Source organism: Pteropus alecto, unplaced genomic scaffold (genome assembly GCF_000325575.1).
Source record: "Pteropus alecto unplaced genomic scaffold, ASM32557v1 scaffold306, whole genome shotgun sequence".
Taxonomy (NCBI): Eukaryota; Metazoa; Chordata; class Mammalia; order Chiroptera; family Pteropodidae; genus Pteropus; species Pteropus alecto.
The window spans coordinates 484,686-503,329 of record NW_006437748.1 but is presented as its reverse complement, the minus strand read 5'-3'; the positions used below and the strand labels follow the sequence as shown (position 1 = coordinate 503,329).

At 33.1% G+C, this 18,644-nt stretch overlaps 1 protein-coding gene and 2 pseudogenes across 1 annotated transcript in view; 2 read left to right on the top strand and 1 right to left on the bottom strand.

The window, feature by feature from the left end:
* LOC102885755 (protocadherin-15) overlaps window positions 1–18,644 on the top strand; it is a gene marked incomplete at its 3' end in the record, with an annotated part of 563,452 nt that overhangs the window by 61,336 nt on the left and 483,472 nt on the right. The gene's annotated exons all lie outside the window — the stretch shown is intronic.
* LOC112482132 lies at window positions 3,961–4,079 on the bottom strand (annotated as a pseudogene).
* Window positions 7,160–7,278, top strand: LOC112482126 (annotated as a pseudogene).

Genomic DNA, 18,644 nt, shown 5'->3' with positions numbered 1-18,644 from the left:
CAGCAGGAACACATAGGTAAGCCGTTCATTGTCTTTAATGGAAGCATCAGTTTTTAAAAATACATCATCCCTTGCTTATTTGGGTGATAAAAGAGAGAGGGTTGATTTTTATTAGTATCCTAACATGTGAATCTTTACATTAAGTATACAAGGCATATTCTGTCTAGTAGTAAATTATAATGTTTTCTTTATAGCATAAAAGAGTCAAAGCTATAATGCAAAGGATTGTTTTCATTTAAACTATTATGAAAATAGAAGTGATACCTCACATATGATTTATGAAAAATTAAATATGTACATCCCTTTGGGAGGGCAATTTGGAAGATTTCATCAAAATTTTATACCTATATATTATTTGATATATAGATATATATCAAAGAACCCAATTTTAAGGATCTTTATTACAGAAATGCTTGCATATGATCATAAAATAATGTACCTAAAAAATAATCCTTGTAGCATTGTTTTAGTGAATAATTGGAAACAACCTAGATATCCACCAATAGAGAGATACTTAAATACTTAGCAATTATCCACCAATAGAAAAATACTTAAAAACTTAGCAATTATTTTAAAGAATTACTTTCATACCCATGTCCTTTTCAAGGTATTATCCAAAACACTGCCTGGAACACTCACTTGTAGAAATACCTGTCTGAGCCAAGAAATTAAAAAAAAAAAAAAAATTACTTATATTTAAGAATTTGGAGAGGAAAAAAAAAGAATTTGGAGATGAAATTATTATAATATTTTAAGTGTTTTGTGATGTAGATTAATCCTCAGGTATAAGGTACAAAAAGTACTTTATGAGCAGGCAGTAGGACTATTTGCTGAGAAATTAGCACAGAAGCTCAGAGAAGGTCACTTCTACAACAGGGTTAAATGATGAGTCAGGCCAAATTCTGAAAGCTCAAGGTTATCAATTTCTAGCTAAGATGTAGTACTGTACTCCTTCAAAGGCAATAAATTGGGTGACATAAGTATATTTCTTCTTTTGATAGACATGATGATATAAATAATGACATGCATGAATATCACATAGAGTGACAAAACTTTACATATGGAATTAATGTAAATTGTCTAAACAGTGTGGGATGAGAATAAATGACTATTTTTCACTATTAGACAATTAGGAAGTTGAGTAAATTTTTTTGCAGCAGGGACATAATTATCATTAAGCCAATCATCTCTAAATTCAGAAACTAATTTTGTCTGAAAAACAATCATGCTTGTTTTGTTTTCAAGAAGAGGTCATCATTAAAATATGCACATATAAAGTGGTATTTCTCATTGGTGGTCTTGGAGGACATTTATTGTTGAACCAAACACATATTTGTTTAGTTCAGGTGGAAAATTATTCAATTTTATATTTCATTCCTAAAGGAGATTCAGAAAACAGGGCCTTGGTAATTTATCTTCAGTATAATAATGAGACTACATATATAAACACATATTTAATGCCTTACACTTGGCATTTTAAGAGCTATGCCTTATTCTTGCTGAAGGTGCATCATTGAATTTTTGTGAAATATTTTGAAAAACAGACCTCTGCAGATGCTTTCATTTGTACAGAGGTTGTTGATCCACCTGAGCTCCCTGATGTATTAATATCAATAACAAGATGAATAGCTACTACAAAGGGAGTACCTACACAGAGTGTCAAATCCATTATCCTTTGGCCTCGCAGGAGCCTTACAAAGTAATGAGGACCATTATTGAGCACTTAGGATGTGTCAGGTCCTGTGCTAAGCTTTATCCTTTTTACATATTCTAGTTCTCAAATGTAATCCATTTAGTAGATATTATTTTTTTTAAAGGAATGGACTAAATAAACAGATGAAAACAGAAAAGTTTATGTAAAATGGCATATAAAAATTAATCTAAAAAAATAAAAGTGTGAGATAAGTCTTTGGAAGTATACATAGAAAAGATAAACACTGTAGTTTTAGTGAATGAAATATATACAGATTTTTTTCTCACATTTTTTCACAATAATAAATAATGGAGAACTACCATAATGCTAGTAATAAAAATAACAGAAATAATAATAGCAACTATTTGTGTTAACTCTGAGACAGATACTGTGTTAAAAAAAAAAATCTGAGTTTATTGGAAATTACTACAGTAGGCATGAACACTACTCTGACAAAAGTTTAGCAATGCCTCAGAAAGAGGAAATCAGAGGAGAGATACTTATAGGCTTTGAGGATCGGGCTAAAGGGATTTAAGGTAGGTCAGTTGAGGCAGAGAGCTAATAGACTAGAATAAGTTTATGATACAATAGTTGAAGATTGGTGGGCACAGTGAGGTGAGGGCCTTGATAAGTAAACTGTTGTTTGATAACTAAGTGATTTATTCAGATGAACACAGTGCTGTCTCCAAAAATGACCTATGGGAATTTCCTGAAGCAAATAGTAATTTGTTAGATTATGGCCTTATCTTTCCATGGAAAAGATTTTCTGAAACAGAACAAACAAATTATGCTGACGTAGGTGGTCTCTTATTCCTCAGACTTTCCAGGTTTTGATGGGGAACATTTCAACCATCACATACACATCAGGTTTTTCTGTTCTTTTGCTGGATAATTATTTGTTGGATAATTTAAGGCACAGTGGATACACAGAAACATTTAAGACTATGGAGATCACACAAGTGAATGTTGAATTACAGACAGATACCAATAGAAAGATTATTACCTGAGTATTTTATACTTCTAAGCCAGGAGCCAAGAGTCTTCAAATTAAAACGAGAAACATGGAGATATTAGCCAAATTGCCTCATTTTATTTATTTATTTATTTTTTAATTTCCCTTATCTTAATAACATAAAAGATGTCAGAAAGATTTGTAGAGGTATGAATAAAACATTCTTCCCCTAAAATGTCCCATCCTGAGAGGCTGATATTATTTCCGAGACTGCTCTGTTTTGAAGCATCACCTGTCTGATATTATGAAATTCTCGGATGATGCATTCTATGGCCTCAGTGCCCATGACAATATCTGAACCATAGCATGGTTTAAAGACAGAAGAAAACTATTCAGAATTATACATGAACTTTTGTATGAGATTTACACCTCTTTAAAAATTTCATTAAGCTGCTGATTACTTTTAGTTGAGGTTTCTGCTAAGGTTAGAAGCCCTGTTGTTCCCATAGCATTCCAAAATTGTGGACTATTCCCAAGGTATACCTAGAGACTATCTTAACACTTGCTACTTGACAAGCTCAGCTTAGTATGATAAGTTCTTTCACCTGAAACAGAACAAACAAGTTATGCTAACATAGGTGGTCTTTTATTCCTCAGACTTAAATATCAGATATTTAAGACAAATCAATTTTTGGACAGACATAGACACTTATGGAATTTCCCTCCTTAATAGAGAATGGAGTAGTGGGATTTTTCATTACTACAGTGGTGGCTAAAAAGGGAAACATTTATAAAAGTTTATAGGAAGTAAGCCTGCATGCTGGGAAATGTACATTTTTGGGAAAAAAAAAAAAAAGTATTGCACAGCAAGAAGACTCAAGACAGTAGAAAGAGTTTCTATTAGAAAGGTTGCTGATATTGCCCTTCGACAAGAGAGTAGGCTTTTGCCACTGAGTCTGAGGAAAGGCTGTAGTAAATAATTAGTCCTTAAAGATTCTCATAAAGTTAAGTCAAAACACCAATGGCTTTCCCAAATTACTCATGTACAAATTGGTAAAAAGAATCAAGATAATTCAGCCAAAGAGCAAATTTTAAGTCACATGTGTGCACGTATGCATGTGCACGCACACTCATGCACACATGCACCGATTACATTAGAAATCCAGAGAAGAGATTCGGTTATTAACAACTAAGTTAAGTCTTTTATTTTTTTATTTTTTTATTTTTTTGTTAGGCAAGGCAACCCTTGGTTGCCCTCACAGATTGCAAGGACCTTGTCAGTTTACAGTCCTTTATTTTATTTATTTACTTTTTACGCCTACAGCACCTGGTCTTCCTAGGTGATCTCCTATCCAAGTATTAACCGGGCCCGACACTGCTTAGCTTCCAAGATCAGTCAGGATTGGGCTTGTTCAGGGTGGCATGGCCGAAGACAAGTTAAATCTAATAGATATGGCAATTTCAGAAATTGTGGGAACCTACTACATGTAATAACCTATGAGATCCAAAAACTCTTTAAAAAAATCATTTCTTAACAATCCTAGGAAAGTTTTAAATAGCCTGAAATATCTTAAGACTGATGTATTTATTCCCCTGGGATAAATTATTAACTAGACAGTACATTTTTTGGACAAAATTATAATTTTTCTTTGGAAACTTTATATGCTTTCTCAATTATTAAGTAGTAGCTGGAGTCAGTCTCAAAGTTTATGCCATTGTTCGAATGTAGCAAAAGTTGGACTGCATATTAGAGAAGGGTAGATTTACAGAGAGATTCAAGGTCCTTCACATTCTGGTTGAGACCTTGTAAAAGATAGGAAGGAAAACCTCTCCAGGTATATAATTTTTTCCGTGAGAGGACTAACAGGTAATTATTATATTAATCTATGAGAGATAATAAGTAAAACAAAATGTGGATTTAGAATGATAAAATATATTAGTTCAGGTGATGGAAATCAAAATAATATAGGGATTTGTTGACCACAGAGAAATAGCATTGACTATTTTATTAATGGCCCCAAGGCCCTATACAAATGTGTAACCCAGTCCACTTGATTTATTGCCTGGGAGAGGATTGTTGCAAGGACCGGTACAAAAAAAAAGTATATTTAATTATTTCTCTATTAGACTTGTAGCTGCTGGCTTTTGTCCTCTCCTCCTTTTGCTTTTAGTTTTGTGGGGCGGCGGGGGCAAAAGTAACTACAGAGTTATATGGATTAATCAGAATATAATGGGTTCTTCTTCAATTATACTGCCAATATCAGCAATTCTCTTTCCCCCACTCCCCAAATAGTTGAAATCTGGAGAAATTCAATTTGGGCTTTATTGAGACACAAGGCTACTGGTAAGCCATTGTCTGAATTTTGTATGATATGATTATGAATAGGTGATCTTCAGGGATCTCAAGAGAAAGATCATCTGGAGATTATTTAAATCAGTAATTCCATTTAATAGAAAATTCCAATCTATTAAATGAGTAAGCATGCTATCATAAAGGAGGAAATGATGTTAAAGATCTGAGTGTAAGAGGTATAGACCGACACAGGGGGAGTGCCTTAGAATTTTGGCAGATGCCTATCTCCTAAGTACTTCATTGACTCTGAGGGAGAGATTGTATGGCTGGAACTGGGTTTATGGATTAGATTACTGTGCCTGAATCAATCAAAAACTTCAAAACTGTCTGTTAACAGAGAAATTTGTCCTTATGATTTTAAAGGTAAAATGAGAAATCAAGCACATAATCAATCACTCCTCAGGTCAGCATCAACTTCCCTGATTGCATTCTTTTTTTTTTTTTTTCCCTTTATTTTCATAGTACAGAATGATTGTTTTTTTGATAAAGTTTCTGCTTACAGTATCTGCAAAAGTCCTTGTTCAGGAGATTTCCACCTCTGGTGATCTGATTGGTGAGTTGAATGGAAATATCTAGTTTTATCTGAAAGGCTAGTCATTTGCTCTGAGTCAAATGCCTCTTTTGTTCCAAGTCTTTTTCAAAAAGTTCAATGAGGAACTAGAGTTCTATCTGTCAGTGGGGCCATTTCCAGTTTGTTTTTCTTTTGTATTACATACCCTAATTTGGGTTTAGATCTCAAGTGAAGCGAGAGTTAAGCTCCCATCTCTTTTAAGATCTACTTCTCTTTCCTGAAGTTGTTAAAGAGCCTATTTCTAAAATTTCCAATGGTCTCTCCCCTCCCCACCCCCCACCCCCCATTTTTTTGGACTAGATGGAAGTCCAATCTATTTTTGTAGGACAAACTTTTGGGTAGACTCCAAAATATTTTATCCACTATGTACAAAATTCCTATATGCTTCTGTTTTTCTATAAAATTTAGGATGTTTGAGTCACCTTCAGATTATCCTGATGACATTTTTTCATTTGATATTTTTAACATCTAATTTCCTTACTAACATATAAAGCAATTATATAGATTTGGGAGCCCTAGATTGTACGTTGTTAGAACTATGCTAAAATCCTCTGTAAAGTTCTATGATTCTTGTCTAGACTTTGGAAAGTCTTTCATAATGATTCTTAGTTCAGGCTGAGAGGAGGCTGAAAATAAATTGTCAAGAGCTTGCCCATTTCCGAATGAGGTTTAACTTTAAGAGGCAATTGATATTTATGACTGGCCAGAAAGTAAGGGGAACAAATCAGAAAAGGGGATAAAGGCAGAGGGTGATGAAGGACAAAGGGTAAGGAAGGAAAAAGAGTAGGGGAAAGGCAATCTAGTTCAAGTTGTGATCAGAATTTTAGCTCCTTTCCATTCTCAGACACCTTCCAAATTAACAATATTGTTCGTATCAAAAGTTTGCTGAGTAAGACATGTAATTTTAAATTGTCCTTGGTGAAATTATGACTTTTGAAACATAGTCATATGCATTAGATTTATAATATAAATACATGCAAGAAGCAAGGGTCTAAATACAGAAGGCGAAAATTTAAATTCCAAGTGAGATAGAGCCATGAGAATCTGGCAATAGTTCTTTGAAAGTCTTGATTTTACATATTGTTTCTCAGGGCCCACCAGTTAATGTTTGATTGTTTTTCAAATCCCAGACCCAATCATCTGAGATTGTTGGTGAATAGAAACTTTTTTACAGAAGATTTTATACAGAACCAGACTCTCACAGACTAAACAAGATAAGACCCAAGAACATTCACATATGGTTTTAAAAAGTTACTCCAGGCAAAGTTTCTCCAAAGGATACCAGTCTGAGAAAAAAATCTTCTGAACTTGTCTGCTCTGGGGCTGGCTCTAGGAATCAATTTATCAGAGTCATCCTCTGGCTTTTTCCTTAGAGACTTCCTCTTACAGATTCATAAAAATGATGAAGACAGGAGACAATGACGGATATTGGTAATAAGATGCCTTTTCATCAAGCATTAACATTTTCAAAACTTATCAGATTACACAAGATGTCTTCAAATAGATTCTATTTTCCAGTAGCCAAAATAAAATTCACATTTTGAAATGAGAACAAATAAAAGTTAGACTCAATATCAATAGTTACACTCCATCTACAGCCATGCCACCCTGAACAAGCCCGATCCCATCTGATCTTGGAAGCTAAGCAGGGTCGGGCCTGGTTAGTATTTGAATGGGTGACCACCTAGGAAGACCAGGTGCTGCAGACGTCAAAAATAAAAAAAAAATAAGGGATTGTAAACTGACAAGGTCCTTGCAATCTGTGAGGTCAACCAAGGGTTGCCTTGCCTAAAAAAAAAAAAAAAATAGTTACATTCCACCATCACAGTTGAAGAGAATCCCCCAAGGATTCTTCAGTGAAGCATGGTATTTCCAAGTCAAGGACCTTTGTCTCCAGGAGAGAGGGTATCTCAAGTGAATCGCAGCCATGCTTCCAGGTTATTGATTTCAATATATCACTGGGTAATCTGTTAGTAAAGCATACCTGAATTTATTAGACTGTATTGTAATCAGAGAGAACATCACTTTTTAAAAAGAGTCTTAGCAATGTCTCAAAAGAGTAAGTCAAGGGGTGGCTACATAATATACTGGTTAGCACATCTGCTATGCATGCAGAAGGTCCTGGGTTCACGCCCCAGGTGGAGCCATGGACCATACCTCTGGTGCGCCAGGCTCCTCTGGGTGCACCAGGCGCCCTGAGTACGCCAGGGGTGTCAGGCCCCCCAAGTGCACCTACAGTGCCAGGCCCCAGGTGCACACCGCGAGTGTGTGGGAAGAGACACCCCGCCTTCAGAAATCCAGTTCTTAAGGGGAAACTGCAACATCCATAGGTCAGGGGTGGAAGTGGGGTGGCGGGGGGTGGGGGGAGCAATGTGGAATTAAAGGGGAGAGGGGAAGAGTAAGTCAAAATGTGATATTTATAGAGCTTTGGGTTCCAGGCTGAAATGATTTAATGCAGACCTCTCAAGGCAATGAACTCTTTGGGATTGGGAAAAGTTGATATAATAGTTTAGGATTAATGTTAATAACGAAGTCGGTATCTTTAAGCAATAAACTATTGATTGATAAGCGAACTGTTTGCTCAAATGAGCAGACTATTATCTTCAGTAAATTGATCTGTAGGAATTTTATTAAAAAATAAAAAAACATAAAAGTGTAGTTATTTATTACTTTACAATAAATTGGTGGGCAGTTGTTTACTGACAACTAAGTCATTGTTATGCACTCTTACCTGAGGAATGTTTACTACTGGTTGGCTAACCTCAGTTCTAACAATCCTACACAATAGGTATGAGCATTTAATATTTGCATGACACTATGTGCCAGATATTTTTCTACCTGCTTTACAACTACATCATTTAATCCTTCCAGCAGTTCTGAGGTAGAACTAAACAAAGAATTATCCCTTTTTTACAGTAAGGAACCTGAGACCCAGAAGGTTTAAGTAACTTTCCCAAAACAAATCAGGAGTGAGCTGTCAGCTAGGATTAAACCCCAAGCGAATTAGTACTAGAGGCTCTGTTCTTAATTACTGCATTTTAATGACTCTAATATATTAATAATGCCAGTTAAGTTTTAGAGACAATGGAAAACTGACAATGTCATTAATGAGTATCATACAAGAGAGAGCATGAACATATATGTCAGATAGAGGCTTGACTTCTCATTGCCATTTTCTATCAGTATAACTGGAAATTTTGCTTCATGTGTATGAACTCCTTTTTCTTGAACGTAAACTGAAGATAATAATCTTTACTTTTCTGGAATTTTGAAAGGTTTCATAGTGGAGCTAGTACATGGAGAATAGCAAGGTCTAATCATATGGAGGGCAAAGGAGAGAACATTCTAAAAGAGAAGAGTTTCATCAGGTACCCAAAATTGTATATAAGCCAAAATATTCAGAAAAATGTTTCTAACTTGAGTAAAATGCTCATACAGGGAAACATAAAAGAATAGCAGTTGGTATCAGAGTAGTCCAGTTACGAGTCTTGAAATTATTTAGTGGAAGCTCTAGTTAATGTGGCTGAAAGGGAAAATCTAAATAATATTTTCATCATTTTTTTTCAAATTATATTAGCATGACTTATATTTATTTTTTCTTTAACTATATGCTGTGTAAGATTTAATAAGAATGTATAGCCATTAAAATAAATGAGTTTCTAATTTCTACTTTGGGGCCTTAGGTCAGCTCAAATTCTTTTTGAGATATAGAGGATTCTTAAATAACATGCTTTATTTAGTTCAATGTCGTTTAGTCATACAATATTTGTTAGTACATTGATGAGCTGCTCTTAACTCTTGTTTATATTTATCAGCTTATGAGAAATATAACTTAACTCTTATTTATATTTATCAGCTTATGACAAACTTGGTTTCCTCATGTACTGTTTTGCTTACAGTCACAGAACCTATTGACCAGGTTAACTGAGGAATGTGCAAAATATATTTGTACTATATTCTCGTAGGAAATCATTACTATTTTTGAGGTGGCTATAAATGAGGATACTTGAAAGAAATATATTCCTAACAATAGGGATGAAATGTTTTTTAAAAAATCTGGTTGAAGCAAACACAGCAGTGAAAATGATAGCCTAATATACTTTAAAATCAATTAGTATATGCACATTTTTTGAAGCAAGAGAAAAGAATATGTGTTAATCAGGATGAAAATTGAATTTGGGCAGCTATATTTTTTAATGATTTTCTAATATTTATATATTTATATTTATTATAAGTTATCCCTAAGTCATTCTTATAAACCATCCTCCTAATTAGAAGATTATTATAATTAAATAACAAAAAATAATTTTCTAAAATTTTGAAATATAGTTATAAAAACACATAGAAATGAATTTATATTCTTAAATGCTTATATTTGAAATGAAAGTCTGAAGAAACTAAGCATATCTCTTTTTTTCCATATACTTTCTACTTTTAATAATGTTTTATAATCTACTTTGGATTGGGAAAAAAGACAACTTTATTATAATAGATAAGAAAAAAAAGTAGGTTTAATTCTGAGTGAAGATCTAGGTCTTTCTCTAAATATCAAGTTCACAAGCTTTAGTGTATGGACATTTGTAATCTTGGGGACCGTATTTATCTTATTTGCTGGTTCTTGACTCGAAGATAATTAAAATTTTTCCTAATGACAGGAATGTTACCAAAATTTATAGGAAAAATATCTAACAGTAGAATAACAAGTCCATCACATATTTAAGTAAATTAATTTGAAAAGAGGTATAATAAAATTCTCTTAATGTAACAAATGTTCTGAGAAAGATTCATTTGCACTATTTATAACATTGCCCTCTTTTTGAATAATATATAGAAAACTGCTGTGTTTATACCATTAGACATACAATACTGCATGGAAGGATAATTATAAAATTTAAAAAATGTAGCTTAGTATGCAACAAGGGACCATCAACAAAATGAAAAGACAATCTACTGAATGGGAGAAGATATTTACCAATGATACATTTGATAAGGGGTTAATATCTAAAATTTAAAAAGAACACATAGAACTTAACACACACACACCCACACACACACACACACACACACACACACACACATCCAGTTGAAAAATGGGCAACAGACCTGAATAGACATTTCTTCAAAGAGGGCATACAAATGGCTAATAGATACATGAAAGGATGCTCAAGGTCACTAATCATCAGGGAAATGCAAATTAAAACCACAGTGTGATATCACTTCACATCTGTCAGAATGGCTATCATCAATAAATCAACAAATAATTCTTAGAGAGGATGTAGATTAAAGGAAACTCTCATATGTTGTTGGTAGGATTGCAGATTTGCGCAGCCACTATGGAAAACAGTGAAAATGTTCCTCAAAAAATTAAAAATAGAACTCCCTTATGGCTCATTTACAACAACATGGATGGACCCAGAGAGTATTATGCTAAAGTCAGACAGATACCATATGATTTCACTTAGATGTTGACTCTAAATAACAAAATAAACAAACAAAACAGAAACAAACTCATAGATATAGAGAACAATCTAGGTAGGCTGACTGGTGAAGGGCTTTGCCTACCAAAGCCAATATGTAAAGACTCAAATGCACAGGCACCAATTCAAGGCCATGAGAATCATAAATAGTTAAAGAAACATGACACCACCAAAAGAAACTAATAAAACTCCAATTACCGACCCTAAAGAAATGTAGTTCTATGAACTAACAAAAAAGTCATAATCCTCCTAAATAAATTAAATGAACTACAAGAAAACACACAGAGACAACTAAATTAAACTAGGAAAGCAATACATGAACAAAATGAGAAGTCTAACAAAGAAATAGAAACCATTACAAAAAAGAAGAAGAAAGACACTCTAAAGTTGAATACAATAGTTGAATACAATATACTCAAAGTGAAGAGATGGAAAAAATATTCCATGCAGTTGAAAACCAACAGATGGCATTAATAGCTATACTTATATCAAACAAACTAGACTTTTACTCAAAGGTCATTATATAATGAAAAAGGAGGTCAAGTCAATATAACAATTGCAAATATATATGCACTCAATATTGGAGCAGTTAAATATATTAAGCAAACATTAACATTAAGCAAAATAACAATTGCAAATATATATGCACTCAATATTGGAGCACTTAAATATATTAAGCAAACACTAACAGATCTGAAGGGAGATACAGACAAAAATACTATAATACTAAGGGACTTCAGTATTTCACTTTCAACAATGGATAAATCATCCCGGCAGCATATCAGTATGACAATGTTGGAACTGCATTATTCCTTAACCAAACGGACCTAACAGACACTCTTTTCAAGAGCACATGGAACATTTTCCAGGACAGATTATTTATTAGATCACAACATATACTTTACCAAATGTTTTGCCAAGAAGATAGAAATTATACCAAGTATCTTTGCAAACTACAATGGTATAAAACAAAAATCAATAATAAGAGAGAATCTGGAAAATTCACAATATGTAGCAATTAAACAGCATGCACATCACCACCAATGTGTCAATGAAAAAAACCACAGAGAAATAAAATATCTATATTTTAGAATAAAGGAAAATAAATACATCATACAACAAACTAACAGCTAACATCATCTTCAATGGTGAAAAGCTAAAAACTTTTCCTCCAGGGCCCAGAACAAGACAAAAATGCATATTCTCACCATTCCCATTCAACATGGTACCAGAAGCCCTAACCAGCAAAATTAGACAAGAAATGAAATAAGAAATATTCAAATCAAAAAGGTAGAAGAAAAATTGTCTGTGTTTGTAGGTGATATTATCTTATATAAGAAAATCTTAAAGATTCCACCAAAAATTTTTAGAACTAATAAACAAATTTAGTAAATTTGCAGATTACAAAATTAACATATTAAAAGCAGTTGTGATTCTATATACTATCTGAAAAAGAAGTCAAGAAAATAATCTCATTTACAATACTATAAAAATGGCAAAATATTTAGGAATAAATTTAATGAAGAAGGTGAAAGACTTATACATAGAAAACTGTAAGACCTTAATGAAAAAAATTGAAGAAATTACAAATAAATGGAAAGATATCCCATGTTCGTGGATCGTAAAACTTAATATTATTAAAATGTTCATACTACCAAAAGCTATGTAGAAATTCAATGCAATCCTTATAAAAATTCCGATGGTATTTTTCACAGAAATAGAAAAAACAATAGTAAAATTTGTATTAAACTACCAAAGACCCTGTATAAACAAAGCAATCCTGGGAAAGAAGAACAAAGCTGGACACATCGCACTTTCTGATTTTAATTTTTATTACAGTGATATAGTAATCAAAATAGTAAGCTGCTGGCATAAAAAACAGACACACAGAGCAAAGATACAGAATCCAGAGCCCAGAAATAAACTCCCACAACTTATATTTGACAAGAGAGCCAAAATTCTCTATGGGGGAAGGATAGTCTTTTCAATAAATGGTTCTGGGAAAATTGGTATTCACGTGTAAAAGAATGAAATTGGATCCCTATCTTACATGACTCGTAAAAATCAACGTGAAATGGATTAAAAACTTAAAGATAAAACCAGAAAAAGTAAAACTATTTAGAAAATAAACAGAAAAAAAGCTTTTAGGAAACATTTTTTTGGATATGACACCAAAACGTACAAGAACCAAAAACCAAATAAACTGGTGTGACAACAAACTAAAAAGCTTCTTCACAGCAAAGGAACAATCAGCAAAATGAAAAGTCAACCTATGGAATGGGAGGAAATAGTCACAAATTTTCTATCTGATATAGGATTAGTATTCAAAATATATAAAAAATGTATACAATTCAATATCAAAAGAACAATCAGAGTTTTAAAAGTCAGCAGAGGACTTCAATATTTTTCCAAAAAAGACATACAAATGCCTAACAGGTATATGAAAAGAGACTCAATCTCACTAATCATAAGAAAAACGCAGATCAAAACTTCAATGAGGTATCACCTCACACTCTTAGAAGGACTGTTATCAAAAAACAAGAGATAAAGTTGGTAAGGATGTGGAAAAAAGGAGCTCTTGTACACTGTTGTTGGGGATGTAAATTGGTGTAGCCACTCTGGAAACAGTATGGAAGTTCCTCAAAAAAATAAAAATAGAACTATCATTCTACTTTTGTATATATATCCAAAAGAAATGATATTATCAAAGAGATATTCACACCCCATGTTAGTTGAAGCATTATTTGCAGTAGCCAAGACGTGGAAACAATTTAAGTGTCCATTGACAGATGAATAGATGAAGAAAATGTGTAAACATTAGAATATTATTTGGCCTTACTAACCGGTACTCAAAATTGGCTTGTGGCAAAGAATTTGACTTAAATATACAAAGTAGGCTTAAATAAAAACATTGAGACTCTTTCTGAAGAATGCAGTTTTAAACAGTAATGTTGATGCTGCAGCTTTTATTGTTGGAGCTTGTTGAATATCTTAGTAAGAGTCATGATTGAGAATTTTCTCTGAGCTACCTCATTAAGAATAATTATAAACTAAAATAACAAATTAGCTTTCAGAAACAATGTAGATATAAACTCTTTAACTGCTTTTCACAAAGTGTTTCTTGAATAATTTGTTTTCTTCATTGACACAAACTCTTTTCCCTTCCTTTCTTTTTTGTGTTTTAATTATAAAACATAAAGACAAATTGGATAATATGATAAAACAAACTAATCAACAAAAAAAGCCTTTAGTAAGATCTTAGAATAATGAAAAATAAGATCTTGCAAAGAGCTTTTAGAAGGAGTACACAATCTACTTTATGTTAGAGTATAAAAAAACAGAATTTTGTTTTTATTTTGTAAGCAGTCCTCTGGTAAGTTTAAAAAGGAGATCCTTTGTTTGATTTAGTTATCCCTATATATCTTTAGTAATCTGTGACTACATAATTAAATGTATTGTTACTATTCCAGTATGTTAAATGCACGCCAAAAATGCTAACATATCCTCAGCTTAGTTTACTCTACTAATAAAATATGTCTTTCTTTTGATTGTTGGGAAATGTTAGCAACTTCTACTTAAATAAAAATATGTAACAGTCATTGCTTTTAAAATGTAGAGATATACAAATTCTGTATTTAATTAGCTCATTTGGTTAGAATAAAATTTGTATAACAATAATTTATAAAGCACTTTTAAATTCCAGGCACTATTATTTGAAACAACTCTGTTTTACCAATAATGTAACTGAGTTATGGAGAGTTTAAGTAACTTTCAAAGGTCCTAAAGCCTAGCAAGTGGTAAAATATAGCTAGTATTGAACCTAGACAGTCTGTTTCTCAAGGCCATGTCCATAACTACAATATCCTGCTGCTTCTTTTGATGTCAGTAGTTACATTACCCCTTGGACCAAGAATTATTCCACTCATCTCAAATTCCTTAAATGTAGCTGTGGTTGCTTGCTGGCAAGTAAGGAAAAAATGTCACTATCAATGGAAGGAAAATCAAAAATTCTAACTCATGCAGTATGAATTACATGTAAGAAAATTACATTTAAGTATACAGACTAACATATATGACAATGCATTTACATGAAATTACAAAATAATGACACATAGTAATATTCTCAGTGAACAAAAATAACCTTAAAAGTATTTACTTGATCTGATTAGACTTCTACTGATAATGTATTTCTTGCTCTTCCTTCTCTCTGTAGCCCCTGGCTTATCTTTCTTTTGGTTGCTTAGATCCTTTAACTTCTTAAGAATAAGAATGGGGTTCTTTCTCTCACCAAATGCCACCCACGTAAAAGTACTCTATTGTTGATAGACCAATTAGAATAAAATAAAGTCAATAGTAACTTTTAAAAAAAGTAGAGGTGTGTGGGGGGTGGGGGGGAGATGGAGCCATGGATTATACAGTAAATTGTCCTAATAAAAGCAGTGATGTAGATCAATAATCATTAATGACTTCAGTGGGCATTACTAGACCATGCTGTTGGAACCTCTTAATCAAATTATGTAATCCAATTAATGATAACATTAAGGCATCATAAAATATACCTTCCTCCCTCCATGAGAAAATTTGAAATCTATAAATGCTAATTCTGACAGAGTACTTGGGAAGAAAAATAATTTTCCTTTTACCATTTTAATTTCTTCTGGCTGGTCTAACAATCAAATATGAGACAGAGTAACAAGAGAAAAATGACCAAATATATTATGAATGTACATACAGTGGTTCTATAAGAATATGGGACCCAAGGTCAAATTGAACAGTTAGGCTTAATGCCATGGTGGAGGCAGGGAGGGTGGCAAGGATGGGAGTGCTGTGTTGAGTGTTGATTGTTGAGTGTTGATTGTGGTTTGAGACCTCAAGGAAGGGGGAAGCAATTTACATGGAGATAAAAATGCAAATGTTTGGTAAACAAATGTGTGCTGGGCCATCTTTAACTATGGGACAGAGAGCACTTTGATCAAATGGACCTTGCTAGCTTTCTCCCTATCATGCACTTTCATATTAAAATATTGTTATCTATTATGACATCTCACTCCCTGGAGCAGGTCCTCTATCTACATTCTTTTAGGCATTTAGTAGGAAGGTCAAAGGTCCTTCTTGAATCTTGTATTTCTTAAAAATAAGTAGCTTGAAATAATCAATATTCTAAAAAAAAAGGCATATTTTGGGGTGGCGAACTCTACTCCCTCTCATAAATGTAAAGAGCATATCCCATTGAATTGAAAATGACTTACTTGTTGTGTCCTTTAGTTTACTCTATTTTGTTGCTGGCACCCTGGGTTTTTGTAATCTCCCAGGGTGGAAATCAAGGGAGACCAAATACCAAGGTAGAAAGTTGCTTTCCTGTCTCAATTTTGCTTTTCTTCAGTCATAATCTAACTCCATGTCTTTGTTTATCAGATAGTACAACTTAGAGTATGGTTCCATTGACCTTATAAATTTCAAGGTCAAACTTCTTTTCTTTTGGGTGAGAGAGTCAATATGTAAAACGTGGAGTTCCTGGCTTGAGATTTTTCTTCTATGTGTATCTTTCTGAAAATGAATATTCCAAAGGTATATAGAAAAAAGGAGAATACCCACTCTGATGCTGCTTGTGAGAAATAAATTGAAAGTAAAATGCCTGTGTGGTATGAAATTTAAAGAGAGCATGCAATAATCCTTTGAATGAGATGCCAAATGCTTTGAACTAAGTAACTGAGCCAGTTTGCGTGTGCATGCATGTGTGTGTATGCACACATGCACATTTGCAAATGCAAGCTTCTAAACAAGAGAGACCAGATGACTATGAACATACAAACTGATAGTAGAAGAATATTCAGAAGAACAGAGGTTTCAGAAAATCTGTGACCATTGCTTGATCTTTCTGCTTGATCATTTGAACACTAGTACATTTCAAGACTACAGTGAGACCAGTGGATAACTGTGAGCACTCTATTTTTTTTTTTAATTCTGGGGTTCAAGGATTCTGTTTGCCTGTAGTAAATTAATCCAGGATGGTGTCTCTAGATTGATATATGGATTAGGAATTCCAATATATTTCTATTCATACAATCAGTAGTGACATTTCATGTGACTGCTTTTATTTTTAATGAGAATGCACTTCACAATCACATGCATAAATAAGATCAACCTTCATTGATATTTAGAGAAATCCAAGATATTTTCTATCTTTTGATGAAAGGAAAAAAATATGAATGACTCCAAATATATTCATTCTGAAAAAAATAATACTGTGAAAATTAAAAGTGTATCTATTCTAATTAAAGGCACTGTTCTAAGAAATTATCATAGATTTTATTTTATTTACTCTTATTGTAATGAACCTATGAGATAGTTATACCTACTGTCATCCCTATTTATGTAAACTGAGATATACGAAATTCATAATCTGTTCAATATTACATAACGATTAAAAGCCGAAGTTGGGATTTGAAATTGGGTTTTCTGACTCCAAAGCACATGTTCTAAACTTCTATACTGTACTAGGAATCAGTTCCTTTAACATCTTAAAACACTCTCCCAAAAGATTTGAAATGACTAAAACTAAAGATTTAATGGATTGTTTTTTATTCATTTGCCATCAAGGAGGCTATTCCCTAGTTCAATGAAAATATTGAATGCTGATAATATGTCAGATACTCTTCTTTGTGCTAGAAAATTTTACTGATAATAATTGGAAGCTGGTATAGAAGTAGCTGAGTAAAAATTTGAATATAATACAACAGTATTTGTGATCTTTGATGTCATATAAGCTTTGAGGTCTTTGAGTTTTATTTAAGGTGCAATTTAATAAAATCATGAAAGAGCTTGGAATATAGCCTTGCGATAGGATATTGGAGTGATCTTGTTCCAAAATAGTTCTTCAGTCCAGGCAATTGGATAATCAAAGTGTAGAATTCTAATAGAAACTATAGATAATTGGAGGCAAGTGAATAATTTCTCCTTCCTTTTCTTTTTATTACTTCACTTTATTATTCTGAGCTTTCTATATTCCATAGTTAGTCCTTGGAAATCCACAATTCCCATAGAATTATCTATCTTTTTCTGTTCTTTAATGGTAGCTTTGTATTTGTAGTGTAGGAAATATAATTTTCCCTCTACACTTCTAGGTTCTTGGCTAAGACCCCCTGTACAAAAAAGATCAACAGGAGAAAAACCAAGTCAATTATGTACAAAGATATTAGATGAAGGAAGCTGGACAAATGAGGCTTATATATCATTCTGAGCTATGGAAAGGGATAATGGTTTGGGGTTTCAAAGGAGAGGAAAGCAATTCACAGGAAGGTAAGAAGAGGAAGTGTTTGGTAAACAAATATTTGACCTGCCATGCAGATAAGTCTCTCAGATGAAAAAATTATCTAGGTAATTTCTCTTTCTAGTACAGGTCTCTTTTCGAAATTATTTTGGGCTGTTAAAGAGGAGTTAAAAAGTTTTCCCTAAGTTTGGTGGGTTTCTAGATTGCCTTCAGCTCCATTTGCCAAAGTGGCATTTTTTGGGGTATCACATTCTGCTACCCTTCACACTTCTACCGAGGTAGTGCCAATGACTCTGTCTTAGACAACTAATCTATTGAATTCTTTCCC